Genomic DNA, 12,693 nt, shown 5'->3' with positions numbered 1-12,693 from the left:
GGGATATCAGTCAAGAACCTTGGTAACATTTCCACTTCATATATTACACTGTATTTACATGTCATATATATTGAAAAACGTAAGGTCTATGTCTGTCCAAACGTTTATTGGAGTATCATGATAAAATTTGAAGTAGATCGGTCTAGAACTTAACGGAATTTTTGGTAACTGTGTTCCCAATTTTTGTAGTATCAACGTATTTATATACCATATACTGTATATTGAAAACATGTGCAGCCTGTGTCTGTCCGAATGTTTATTAGAGTATCGTGTAAAATCTAAAATAAATTGGTTGAGAACTTTTAGTGATTTTTGATATAAAAGTTGAACAGCAACTTGTCTTTACACAGTAGTATAGATAAGGGGGCAAGGCCAAGTGGCTGGCTTGTAGAGAATAATGGATCCCTTCTCCTGGAGAAGACTTTGATCAAGGAAGACTATGACCAGTGACCTCGTAGATGCAGAGGACGGCTGCCTGAGGATATTGACCAAGGAGGATATTAACCACATCGGGAGATTTGAGAACTGTGTGAACCTGACCCTTTACCTTCGGCTGATATGGGAACAACGTAGACTTTGTTGATACCCCATTGTCCCACTACTCACGTCAGAAAATATACGAAGGACAACAACAGTACATGAAAGATTGTTGTACTCCATTTGTTCGTACATTTTAGCACATAAGTTGACAACGTTAAGAGATTCTTTCTTAAAAAACACAACATAATCCAAAATGTGGCAAAGCAATAAATCTATAATTCTACGACCAATATGAAAAATGTCTGTACTTGGTCTAGAGAGGACACTTGTGTATTATATTACGATGGAAATGATTTCCGAAGTTATATGTGTATCATATCACGTCAGCAGAGAAGAAAAGTAAGTTATATCGTACTGACGACAGTTGTGTCATTAGAAAGGGAGAACTAACTCAGATGGATAAGAATGGCCGGCCGCGGTGGCCGAGCGGTTCTAGGCGCTTCAGTCCGGAACCGCGCTGCTGCTACGGTCGCAGGTTCGAATCCTGCTTCGGGCGTGGATGTGTGTGATGTCCTTAGGTTAGTTAGGTTTTAGTTGTTCTAAGTCTGGGGGACTGATGACCTCAGATGTTAAGTCCCATAGTGCTCAGAGCCATTTGAACCATTTTTTTTTTTTTTGGATAAGAATGAAGAAGGGAACTATTCGCAGTATTGATGGGGAAACCAGTAAAAGGCATAAACCTTTCCGTTTACCAAGGAAATCACACTGTTTTCATGTTTACACATGATAAAAAATTGATTTTCTATGCCGAGCATCAAGGATCTCCCATTTACATCATTGAACAAATGAGGATCTACTGGAAATAACACACAAGAAAGATGCCTTAATGGATTAAATAGAAAACAGGCAACTTTCATTGTTTGGACACTTAAAGAGAAAGGAGCAAGAAAGGGTACCGAAAAATATATTGGTATATAGACAGACAAGCAAAAGGCTCAGAAGGAGACTGCGATTTCAGTGGTTTCGAGAGAGACAAAGGACTACGGCCAGTAGAAAGTATATTGGTATACAGACAGACAAGCAGAAGGCTCAGAAGGAGACTGCGATTTCAGTGGTTTCGAGGGAGACAAAGGACTACGGCCAGTAGAAAGTTGACCAGTGAAGACCGAGATGCAGGATGCGACGGCAGCCGAATCCCCGCCAATATCATGTGTCCACACGAATTTTTCATTAACATTCTCAACTCCTACAATGATCGAGTCACTAAATTGTTTTAATAATAAAATTTAATGACTAATGAATAGTTCATGCCAGTGTAATGAGGCACTGTGGACCGTTTTTCTACTCTTTGTATCATTCATGATGTGAAATTTAATGTGTACAATTGTGAAACTTGAAATTGACCAATTATGTACATAATGTACTTACACATTTTCGAGTCGTACGATTTAAAACTATAAAACTGTATTTTGATTGAGAGTAGCAGTATATTGTCTCTGTTATTTACTAAGTTGCTTTTCATAATAATGAAAACAGTATAGTATGACCATATATTCGGTTTTATGCGACGAACTTCGTTGCTTATTGTAAAATGGAGCTTCTCACTTGACCCAATGAGCAGAGCTCGCTCTCAAACGTTCTACCACAGAACAGGCTAAGGAACTCATTGGGAAACTAAACTTAGGCCACAGCGCTAGAGCTTCACTATTCGCTTGACCAAGAAGGTCGCCACTGCATCACAGTGTTAACTTTTCAGACTCCGCTTGCCTTACAGGATGCCCCTATCGCTCCTACTTAACCGGTAGTCCACCGTGGCTGATACTTCCATCATGCAAGAAGCGAATCAGTGGAACAACTGTCACAATAGTGGGAAACCGTAGACATGAGAGAACTCACATTACTATCGTGGCATGCAGAGGGATGGTGGAAGGAAGAAAGCGCTACACCTTAGAAAATGAAGCTCTAATCTATTAGAAAAATATCGTCATTAATCTACAAGCATACTAACGCTATCACTTTCTAATGGGTAGCTGCTACCTACAAAATTGTGACCTACCTACGTTTGACACGAACTTTAAATTGTATACAGTATGTGGAAACTTAATTTGACTAACTAGTGCTACAGAACAGTTTCACAGAAATTTTCATAAAAACCGTTCCATCATTTATGACAGAAATTTGTAACTTACGGAACATGTCAAGAACGTAACAGGTAGTGTAGTATTGAAATGTGCTCGTGATCGGCCATTACTTTCTTATTCAGTTGAACGTAAAATAACAGATCCGGGTTCCGCAGACGGAAAGTTGGGCGAGATGCAATCGTATCGTTAGAGCTCCGGAAAAACGAAAGGTTTAAAATGGGTCATAAAATTTGAATAACCACAGAAGTGGATAAAAGACCTGTGGATGCGGATAAGGAACTTGTGGATAAGACGCGGATTCGGATACCACTTTTCTTACCGTCGCACACCTCTGCCTATGACGGAAGTGTAGTGCCTTCTTAGATTAATTACGGAGTTCCGAATGGGCTAGCATATTTGCAAACACATAAAGGTGGAAAATAAACATAAAGACGCAGACAAACTGTGTGTCTGCACGAAATTACAACAAAAGAAGTGAAAGAACAAGAATGAAGCCATCCAGGTATTGTCTGCAGGCCATGTCGTAGTGCATCATAACTCATCGCTGATTAACACACAATGTCTTCTCGGCTCATGTTGCGGGGCCACCTCCATTTGGGGCTACAGCTGTGCTGACCTCGGGCCGGGGGCATCGAGATATATAGGCCCTGTGGCGTGTATCATCCCACGTGACTCTACAGATCGTAACGGGACATCCTTCTCTAACATTACTTTTCCTCAACAGTAGTTGTCGGTACTAGTTTTATTTTTAGAGTTTTGGACAGGTCAGTATTGTCTCAGTTGCTTTTCTGAAAACTTTCATATAATTTTATACACAGTATGTTATGTTTCAAGATAAAATATATGAAAAGGAATTACTTTCTAAAATATTTTAGTTTGGATGTTATAATCGATAAGTACTAGCTCTGGGTGTACAGTTAAAATTATTATTTCTAGAAACATTTGAAATTACGAAATATTTGCACACTTAAAATTTCTATTATTAATTACGCAGTCCTATAAAGTTCTCTGAGTTTATTTCTGGATTCGTTTATGAAATAAAAATCTAAATCAATAAGGTCATGAAACTTAACTCCTCCCGAACAGCCCATGAAGGCCCAACGGTACTGACCGGCCACCGTGTCATCCTGAACCCACAGGTGTCACTGGATGCAGATATGGAGGGGCATGTGGTCAGCACACCTCTCTCCTGGCCGTATGTCAGTTTCCGAGACCGGAGCCGCTATTTCTCAATCACGTAGCTCCTCAGTTTGCCTCACAAGGACTGAGTGCACCCCGCTTGCCAACAGCGCTCGGCAGACCGGATGGTCACCCATCCAAGTGCTAGCCCAGACCGACAGCGCTTAACTACGGTCATCTGACGGGAACCGGTGTAGCCGCTGCGGCAAGGCCATTGGCAAAGGTAATTGAAAGCTAGCAGGAATTCAATTGTTAAGAAAATTTGTAAACCCTTTGGAATATTGTTTTTTTTTTCCTCAGAGCGAGAGAATCATAAGCTTGCCTCTAATGTGATCGGACGTATTCTTGTATAATAGGGACGAACAATGTAATTTCGTCTTTGTTAATGTGAAAAATATAAAAAAACTGTATGATATGCTAAAATGTGAAAGAATATATTTACGTAAAAAAAAAAACATTCTGCAACCAAAAAATGGCTCTGAGCACTATGGGACTTAACATCTGAGGTCATCAGTCACCTAGAACTTAGAACTACATAAACCTAACTAAGCTAAGGACATCACACACATTCATGCCCGAGGCAGGATTCGAACCTGCGACGGTAGCCGTCGCGCGGTTCCAGACTGAAGCGCCTAGAACCGCTCGGTCACATCGGCCGGCTTCTGCAACCACAATCTTCAAATTTATTTAGTTCAAACCAATCATGAGGACCTGATGTGAGATTTTCAGACCCCTAGGCAAGAAGAACTGGAGCCATCTCAACATGAAAAGCTAGGTAAACTTGAAAGTTTATTGTAATCTTTGCTCCTCTAAAAAATCTTCATAAAGAATTTGTTTATTAATTTCTTGGCATTGTTTAATGTGGACAATAGTTTATATAAGGAAGCAGAGGGGAGATCAGAACTTACGAGCTCCAGTGACCGTATGTGGCGGGGAATGAGTAACCGTTTCATAATAGTTTAATAATTCTTAACTGTGCATTTAAATACAAGTAAACTCTCGATAACACATGACAATGTTAAGATCTTTCGACGGTACCTTTTCATTGACATACTGATTTCCCATTGGCCCTAGAATGAGCCGAGCATTTGCTATGTATGTCGGGCAAGGCAACTAGTGTGACGTCACAAGTTCGTTGCAGGTCCCGTATCCTGTGTGGGCTCTGCCTCAGGCCACGTGACGCCCAACTTAACTGTGTACGACTGGGAGATCCCTGAAACGTGCTCTCGCACTTCATTTCCACCGAGTAGTTAATATGTTGTGTTACTTTATCAATCTCCTCTCAAGTTTTGTAGAACACTGTATAATGACGCAGCTAATAGTTTAACTGGTTCACTACCCTGTTACTTTACTACCGGAAGCTTATACTTAGCCCTAAGGCAAGGATGAAATATAAGAAAGCGTGAGCTGGCGCTGGTATTGTAGTCCACTTGTTCTATAACACAGCACGTTCACACACAACTATGTGGCAGTGGAGGATCATTTTCCACATTAAAGTAAAGACATATCATGTATCTCGTTGAAATTCATTTTGTGTTGTCAGTGTTCCAAGCTCAGCATGTGAAACAGCGGGAAAGTTAAATAAAAACATTTCCAAACAACTGTTTTCATTGAATCTTAAACGGAATCTTTATGAGCTACAAAAGACGATAATTGATAAATCTACACATTACACAAGAAAATAGAAAGGATTACCCCACCCATAAAACATTTCCACAACTTTATGGCAAAGTTAAGACAATATAGTGTACAGTTAGAATGTCGAGGACAGTAAATTGACTAGATGTTATTTTAATATCTTTGTGGTCATCAGTTTACCAGCTATTTGTCCACTAATGTCGTTATTTAAGTAGCTGAGCGTTTACAATGTTTCGGGGCACATTGAAGGGAAATTTTGAGAGCTCTGCTTACAAGAGGCGATCGCTATCACGGCGATAGAACGTCCGCCGATTTTAGCAGTGTCGCCGTCTTGTGAGACGGTAAGGGCAGCATCAAACACTTGCATAGACTGCGAATACGCTGCACTATAATGCCAATGACAAGCACAAAAATATCCTATTCGCAGTAGTTATTTGCATATTCCATGGATCATAATTTCTATACGTCGCTATCATGTGGAACGTGTCAGTTTACTATTATAAAACTCTCAGTGAAAAATATGACAACAGCCTGACCATCACCTTACTTGATGAGTAACCACTTCAGTTGCTAAAACGTTCTTTATTTTACTCATGACGAGATTTTTATGTTGAAGTCTGAAAATCATGCTGTGGTGATGCAAAGACATCTGATGCCAGACGAGTTTTACTCTCGTGTTTGCTTATTTTCCTATCTACCAAAAGTCATTGGACTTCGCTTCACCACAGCACAATTTTCATATATCACTAGAAAATGGGTTAAGTATAAATGCCGAAACATGGCGTAGTGTGAAATAAAGAAGTTTTAAGCAACTGGAGCGCTTGTGCAGCAATTCAGTACACGGAAGCGGGACAAAGCGCTTTCCAAACATGGAAGAAACAATAATCTACGTGTCTTTTACGTTAATCATCAGTGTCCTTTAATTTTTTCTGACGAAGCATTATCGTTGTGTCACGTTCTCATGCCCAGCCCATTTCCATTTCATTTTCGTTACGTTTATTATAACGTCATCATCTCCATTCTGTACTATGATTCATTTATTTTCCTGTCATTCTTGTAAATTCTCCAAAATCCATCTCTCAATCGCTCACTGAACAAACTCAAATTTTTTTTTACATTAAAAATCCATATCTCATTGGCATAAGTCAAAACTGGTAATACAAACTTTGCTCTGTAGGTACGTAGGAAGCTTAGTTTAGAAAAAACGTAGTAAGTCTGCATGCCATTTTTATTTTTCTGTTTATTTCATTCCCTATCTACCTATCAATCGATGACAGATAAGAGTCCAGATATATTTACAGTACAAGACTGCAAAGATAAAGAGTGAGACCAGTAACCAAAACACAGTTCTTAGTCAAAAAAGATAAATAACTTAAAAAGTTTATTCGCGATGTCTGGAAATTCATTTTTTGTGTCAAAAATCAGACACTGGCTGCATAGGATTTATGCTAGGCTGGTAGCTAACCACACCCTCATCTTCGGTGGGACGGTGTAAGGATCTACATATTACGAACAATAAAGTCAATCTATTTCTTAAGCATAACTTTTTGACTAGCGACCAATCCTGCTCTTATGCAGCACTGTTATCCATTTTCAACACGGCCGCCTGCCTCCAACGCGTCTTCACATCGCAACTGCGTTGTCTCATTAGATTAAGTTAGTTTTACTTTCATTCCAATTGATCCGTAGTGAAGAGGTCCTCCAGGATGTAGAACATGTCAGAAAAAACAATAATACATGACAAATATTTACAACTCAAACAAATAAGCTAATGTACCATTCCACAGGTCCCAAGAGGAATGATCGTCATTTTTTTTAATGAACACTATATGAAAGAATCATTTTACAAACACTAAAGCACTGAATTCAAAATAAAAAAGTTTTTTATTTATAAGCTAATAAACATGTAGTATAACTGCTATCAAACTTATTTACAATGAACACATTACTGCACTGCAATGGTGCAGAAGTTAGATTGTACACACACACACACACACACACACACACACACACACACACACACACACACACACAAATGAGTTGGGTCTACTGAGAAATTCATCAATGGAATAGAAGGAGTTGGCCACCAATAAATCCTTTAGGCTTCTCCTAAACTTAATGTCATTGGTTGTTAAGCTTTTTATGGCTGCTGGCAAGTTATTGAAAATGTGTATTCCTGAATAATGCACACCTTTCTGTACAAGAGTAAGTGACTTTAAATTCTTGTGAAGATTATTCTTATTTCTAGTATTGATTCCATGAATTGAGCTGTTGGTTTGAAAAAGTGATATATTTTTAATGACAAATTTCATTAAGGAATAAATATGTTGCGAATCAGTAGTTAGTATCCCTAGTTCCCTAAACAAGTTTCCGCAGGATGTTCTTGAGTACACACCACATATAACTCTCACTGCACGTTTTTGTGCCTGGAAAACTTTAGCTTGGCTTGATGAATTACCCCAAGAAATAATCCCGTATGACATTATGGAATGAAAGTAAGCATAGTATGCCAGCTTTTACATTTTTATATCCCCTATATCTGACACAATTCGCATTGCAAACAGAGATTTGTTAAGACGCTTCGGCAGTTCTGTGGTGTGCTCCTCATAATTGAATTCATTATCAAGCTGTAATCCCAAGAATTTACCACTGTCCTCTTCATCTATCTGCTTGTCATCGTATGTTAGGCATATACTCGTGGAACACCCGTTACAAGTTCTGAACTGCATGTAGTGTGTTTTTTCAAAGTTTAGTGACAAAGAATTGGCTAGGAACCAGTGATTAATGTCAACAAATATTTTACTAGCCCATATTTCTAATACTACACTTGATTTGCTATTTATTGCAATGTTTGTATCACCGGCAAAAGAATTCAGATGCCCCTGTGTAAATATAATCAAGAAGTGACCACAAAATATCGTCAGAGGCGGACTTACCTGTATAAAAGAAGTCAGTTAGTACTGCGTCGTCAGTAGAGAAGCAGTAAGAGCAGAATGGGTGGGTGAGAAGAGGCCAGTGACATAGAACAAATCCACCAGGGACATTCAACCCTTCTGCAGCTGTGCAAGTCGTCTGGCGGTAATGTGAGTGTGAAGTGGAAAGGCGAATGAACATCCGCAGCGAAGCCAAGATCATGCAGACCAACAGAGACCGCCGAGCACTGCCGAGGATGGTTATAAAAAATAGCATGAAATCAGCGGAAGGAATCACTCTTTAGCTCCAAAGCACTACCAACAGTCCAGCTGGCGCAATGACTGAGAGCAGACAATTAAAAACAATGGTGCATAATAGTAGAGCAGTTCCTCCGAAACCACAAATTTGTGTAGTGAAAGCCAATAGACCTTTCAGTTGGTATAAAAAGGAATGCCACTGAACAGTGAATTAATAGGACGAATCGTGCTACATTGACGCGCCAACGAAACTGGTATAGACATACGTATTCCGGCGCAGTTGTTAGATCTGTTACTGCTGCTACATTGGCAGGTTATCTAGATTTATGTGAGTTTGAACGTGGTGCTATAGGCGGCGCACGAGCGATGGGACACAACATCTCCGAGGTAGCGATGAAGTGGGGATTTTCCCGTACGACTAGTTCACGAGTGTACCGTGAATATCAGGAATACGGTAAAACAGCAAATCTCCGACATCGCAGTGGCCGGAAAAAGATCCTGCAAGAAAGATATCAAAGACGACTGAAGAGACTCGTTCAACGTGACAAAAGTAACCTCTCGCGTGCCACACGGGAGTGCTATGGGACCATTGCTTTTCACAATATATATAAATGACCTAGTAGATAATGTCGGAAGTTCCATGCCGCTTTTCGCGGATGTTGCTGTAGTCTACAGAGAAGTTGCAACGTTAGAAAATTGCAGCGAAATGCAGGAAGATCTGCAATTGATAGGCACTTGGTGCAGGGAGTGGCAACTGACCCTTAACATAGACTAATGTAATGTATTTCGAATACATAGAAAGAAGGATTCTTTATTGTATGATTGTATGATAGTGGAACAAACACTGGTAGCAGTTACTTCCGTAAAATATCTGGGAGTATGCGTATGGAACGATTTGAAGTGGAATGATCATATAAAATTAATTGTTGGTAAGGCGGGTACCAGGATGAGATTCATTGGGAGAGTCCTTAGGAAATGTAGTCCATCAACAAAGGATGTGGCTCACAAAACACTCGTCCGACCTATACTTGAGTATTGCTCATCAGTGTGGGATCCGTACCAGGACGGGTTGACAGAGGAGATAGAGAAGATCCAAAGAAGAGCGGCGCGTTTCGTCACAGGGTTATTTGGTAAGCGTGATAGCGTTACGGAGATGTTTAGCAAACTCAAGTGGCAGATTCTGCAAGAGGAGCGCTCTGCATCGCGGTGTAGCTTGCTGTCCAGGTTTCGAGAGGGTCCGTTTATGGATGAGGTATCGAATATATTGTTTCCCCCTACTTATACCTCCCGAGGAGATCACGAATGTAAAATTAGAGAGATTCGAGTGTGCACGGAGGCTTTCCGGCAGTCGTTCTTCCCGAGAACCATACGGGACTGGAACAGGAAAGGGAGGTAATCACAGTGGCACGTAACGTGCCCTCCACCACACACAGTAGGGTGGGTTGCGGAGTATAAATGTAGATGTAGACATTCCGCAAATTGCTGCAGATTTCAATGCTGGTCCATCAACGAATGTCAGCGTGCTAACCATTCAACGAAACATCATCGATATGGGCTTTAGGAGCCGAAGGCCCACTCGTGTACGCTTGATAACTGCACAAATTTTGAAATGAGAGTTGTTATGGTGGTCGCGTAATAAGTATTGCGCGTGAAGCGCCGTAGTGACACAGCCAAAGGTCAATTGTGGAAACTAAGCCACTGGATATTACAAGTAACGTTATTATAGAATACGCCCGACTGTCTCCACAAAATAACAGGGCACATACATTCGCGAGTGAGTGGTCGAAAATAAGAATTAATACCGTAAAGTAAATTGGTCATAAATACAGTTCCGTCGGTACACACTCAGTTGCCGGCCGGAGTGGCCGCGCGGTTCTAGGCGCTACAGTCTGGAACCGCGCGACCGCTACGGTCACAGGTTCGAATCCTGCCTTGGGCATGAATGTGTGTGATGTCCTTAGGTTAGTTAGGTTTAAGTAGTTCTAAGTTCTAGGGGGCTGCTGTCCTTAGAAGTTAAGTCACATAGTGCTCAGAGCCATATGAACCATTTGAACACACTCAGTTGTATGCCTCGCCTGGGCTCGTCAACACCGACATTGGACTGTTGATGACTGGAAGCAGGTTGCCTCGTCGGACGAGTCTCGTTTCACATTGTATCGAGCGGATGGACTTGTACAGGTATGGAGACAACCTCGGTAATCCATGGACCCTGCATGTCAACAGGGGACTGTTCAAGATGGTGGAGGTTCTGTATTGGTGTGGGTCGTGTGCAGTTAAATTGATATGGGACCCCTGATACGTCTAGATACGACTCTGACGAGTGACACAAACGTAAGCGTCCTGTCTGATCACCTTCGTCCATTCATGTCCGTTGTGGATTCCGACGGACTTGGACAATTCCAAGAGTACAGTTCGACACCCTACACGTCCAGAATTGCTACACAAAGGCTCCAGGAACACTTCTGAGTTCTGGGATGCCTTGCAAAGTGCTTTTGAGAAGAGATCTCCACCCGCTCGTACTCTTATGGATTTATAGACAATGCTGCGGGATTCATAGTGTCATTCCCTCCAGCACTACTTCGGACGTTATTCGAGTGCATGCCATGTCGTGTTGCAGCACTTCTGCATGCTCGAGTGAGCGCTACACGATACTAGGCAGATGTACCAGTTTCTTTGCATCTTCAGTGTATATCCTGTGGCAATCCGATGGAACGGTTTTAGTTTCCAGAACTGGAGAACGTTACGTGTAATCATGTGTTGTGACAACAGTGAAGTATGTGGAAGGCAGTGGTCCGTCACTTACCTGTTTTTCGACTTTAAAGTGTGCTGTTCTTATTGCACTTAATAAAGCGCTAAATGCAGAAGGATACGAATGCGGTTTACAGTACTGTGTAGGAAAAGAGGAGCAGTTCTGAAACGATGATTGTATCAGCATGACAATGCACCCTGTCATAAAACATAATTTGCGGGACAGTGATCTGTGGACATTAGCATTCCTGAACTGGGCTGGGGTAGCCGCGCGGTCTAAGGCGTCTTGTCACAGTCCGCGCGGCTCGGAGGTTCGAGGCCGGGTGTTTGTGTCATCCTTAGCATAAGTTAGTTTAAGTTAGAGTAAGTAGTGTGTAAGCTTATGGGGTGATGACCTCAGCAGTTTGGTCCCATAAGACCTTACCACAAATTGCAATTTCAACTGGGCTGGCCTGACCAGGGTACCGACCTGAACCCATTGGAACACCTTGGGATGAGTTACAGCGTCAACTTCGTCAGCACCACTACCTTGCTCGATCTACCACTGGTGCAGAGTGCGAGGCGATGTTTGCACTGAGACGCGGGCGACGGCTTTAAGGCGCTAGCCGTCGCTGCTACTCCCTTTCGACCGGCCGCGGACGATGTCAGGAGAGCCACAACCGGCAAGTACGGCGCTGCTTCTGGCGACTCGACGGAAAGCGATGCAAGTCAGCTGCACAGCTTAACATGGAGAGGCGGTAACTTGCAGTGTGTTCGACAGCAAATTGGGAAACACGCTGAGACGACAAAAGTCATTCGATACCTCCTAATATCGTTTCGGACATCCTTTTTCCCTTTGTGGTGCAGCAGCTCGACTTACTATGGACTAGACAAGTCGTCGGGAGTCCCCTGCAGAAATATTGAGCCACGCTGCCTCTATAGGCGTCCAGAATTGCGGAAGTGTTGCTGGTATAGGATTTTGGGCCCAAATTGATCTCTGATTATGTCCCATAAGTGTATGGTGGGATCCATGTCTGGCGATTCGGATGGCCAAATCATTCGCTCGAATTCTTCAGAACAATCGCGGACAATTGTGGCCGGTGACATGGATCATCACTGTTTGCGAAGATGAAGTCCACGAATGGCTGCAAATGGTCTCCACCTAACCAAAAATAACCATTTCCCGTCAATGGTCGGTTCAGTTAGACTACAGAATCCAGTCCATGACATGTAGACACAGCCCACACGGTTATGGAGGCACCGCCAGCTTGCACAGTGTCTTGTCTTCAACTTCGGTCCATTGTTTCGTGTGGCCTGCGACACATTCAAAACCTAACATCAGTTCTTACCAGCAGAAA

General features: G+C 41.9%; 1 pseudogene; it reads right to left on the bottom strand.

Moving 5' to 3' along the window:
* Positions 1–3,901: 3,901 nt before the first annotated feature.
* On the bottom strand, positions 3,902–4,019 carry LOC124723979 (annotated as a pseudogene).
* Between the last annotated feature and the right edge of the window lie 8,674 nt (positions 4,020–12,693).

The sequence above is a fragment of the Schistocerca piceifrons genome, chromosome X, assembly GCF_021461385.2.
Source record: "Schistocerca piceifrons isolate TAMUIC-IGC-003096 chromosome X, iqSchPice1.1, whole genome shotgun sequence".
Taxonomy (NCBI): Eukaryota; Metazoa; Arthropoda; class Insecta; order Orthoptera; family Acrididae; genus Schistocerca; species Schistocerca piceifrons.
This window is presented reverse-complemented; position numbering and strand designations above follow the sequence as displayed.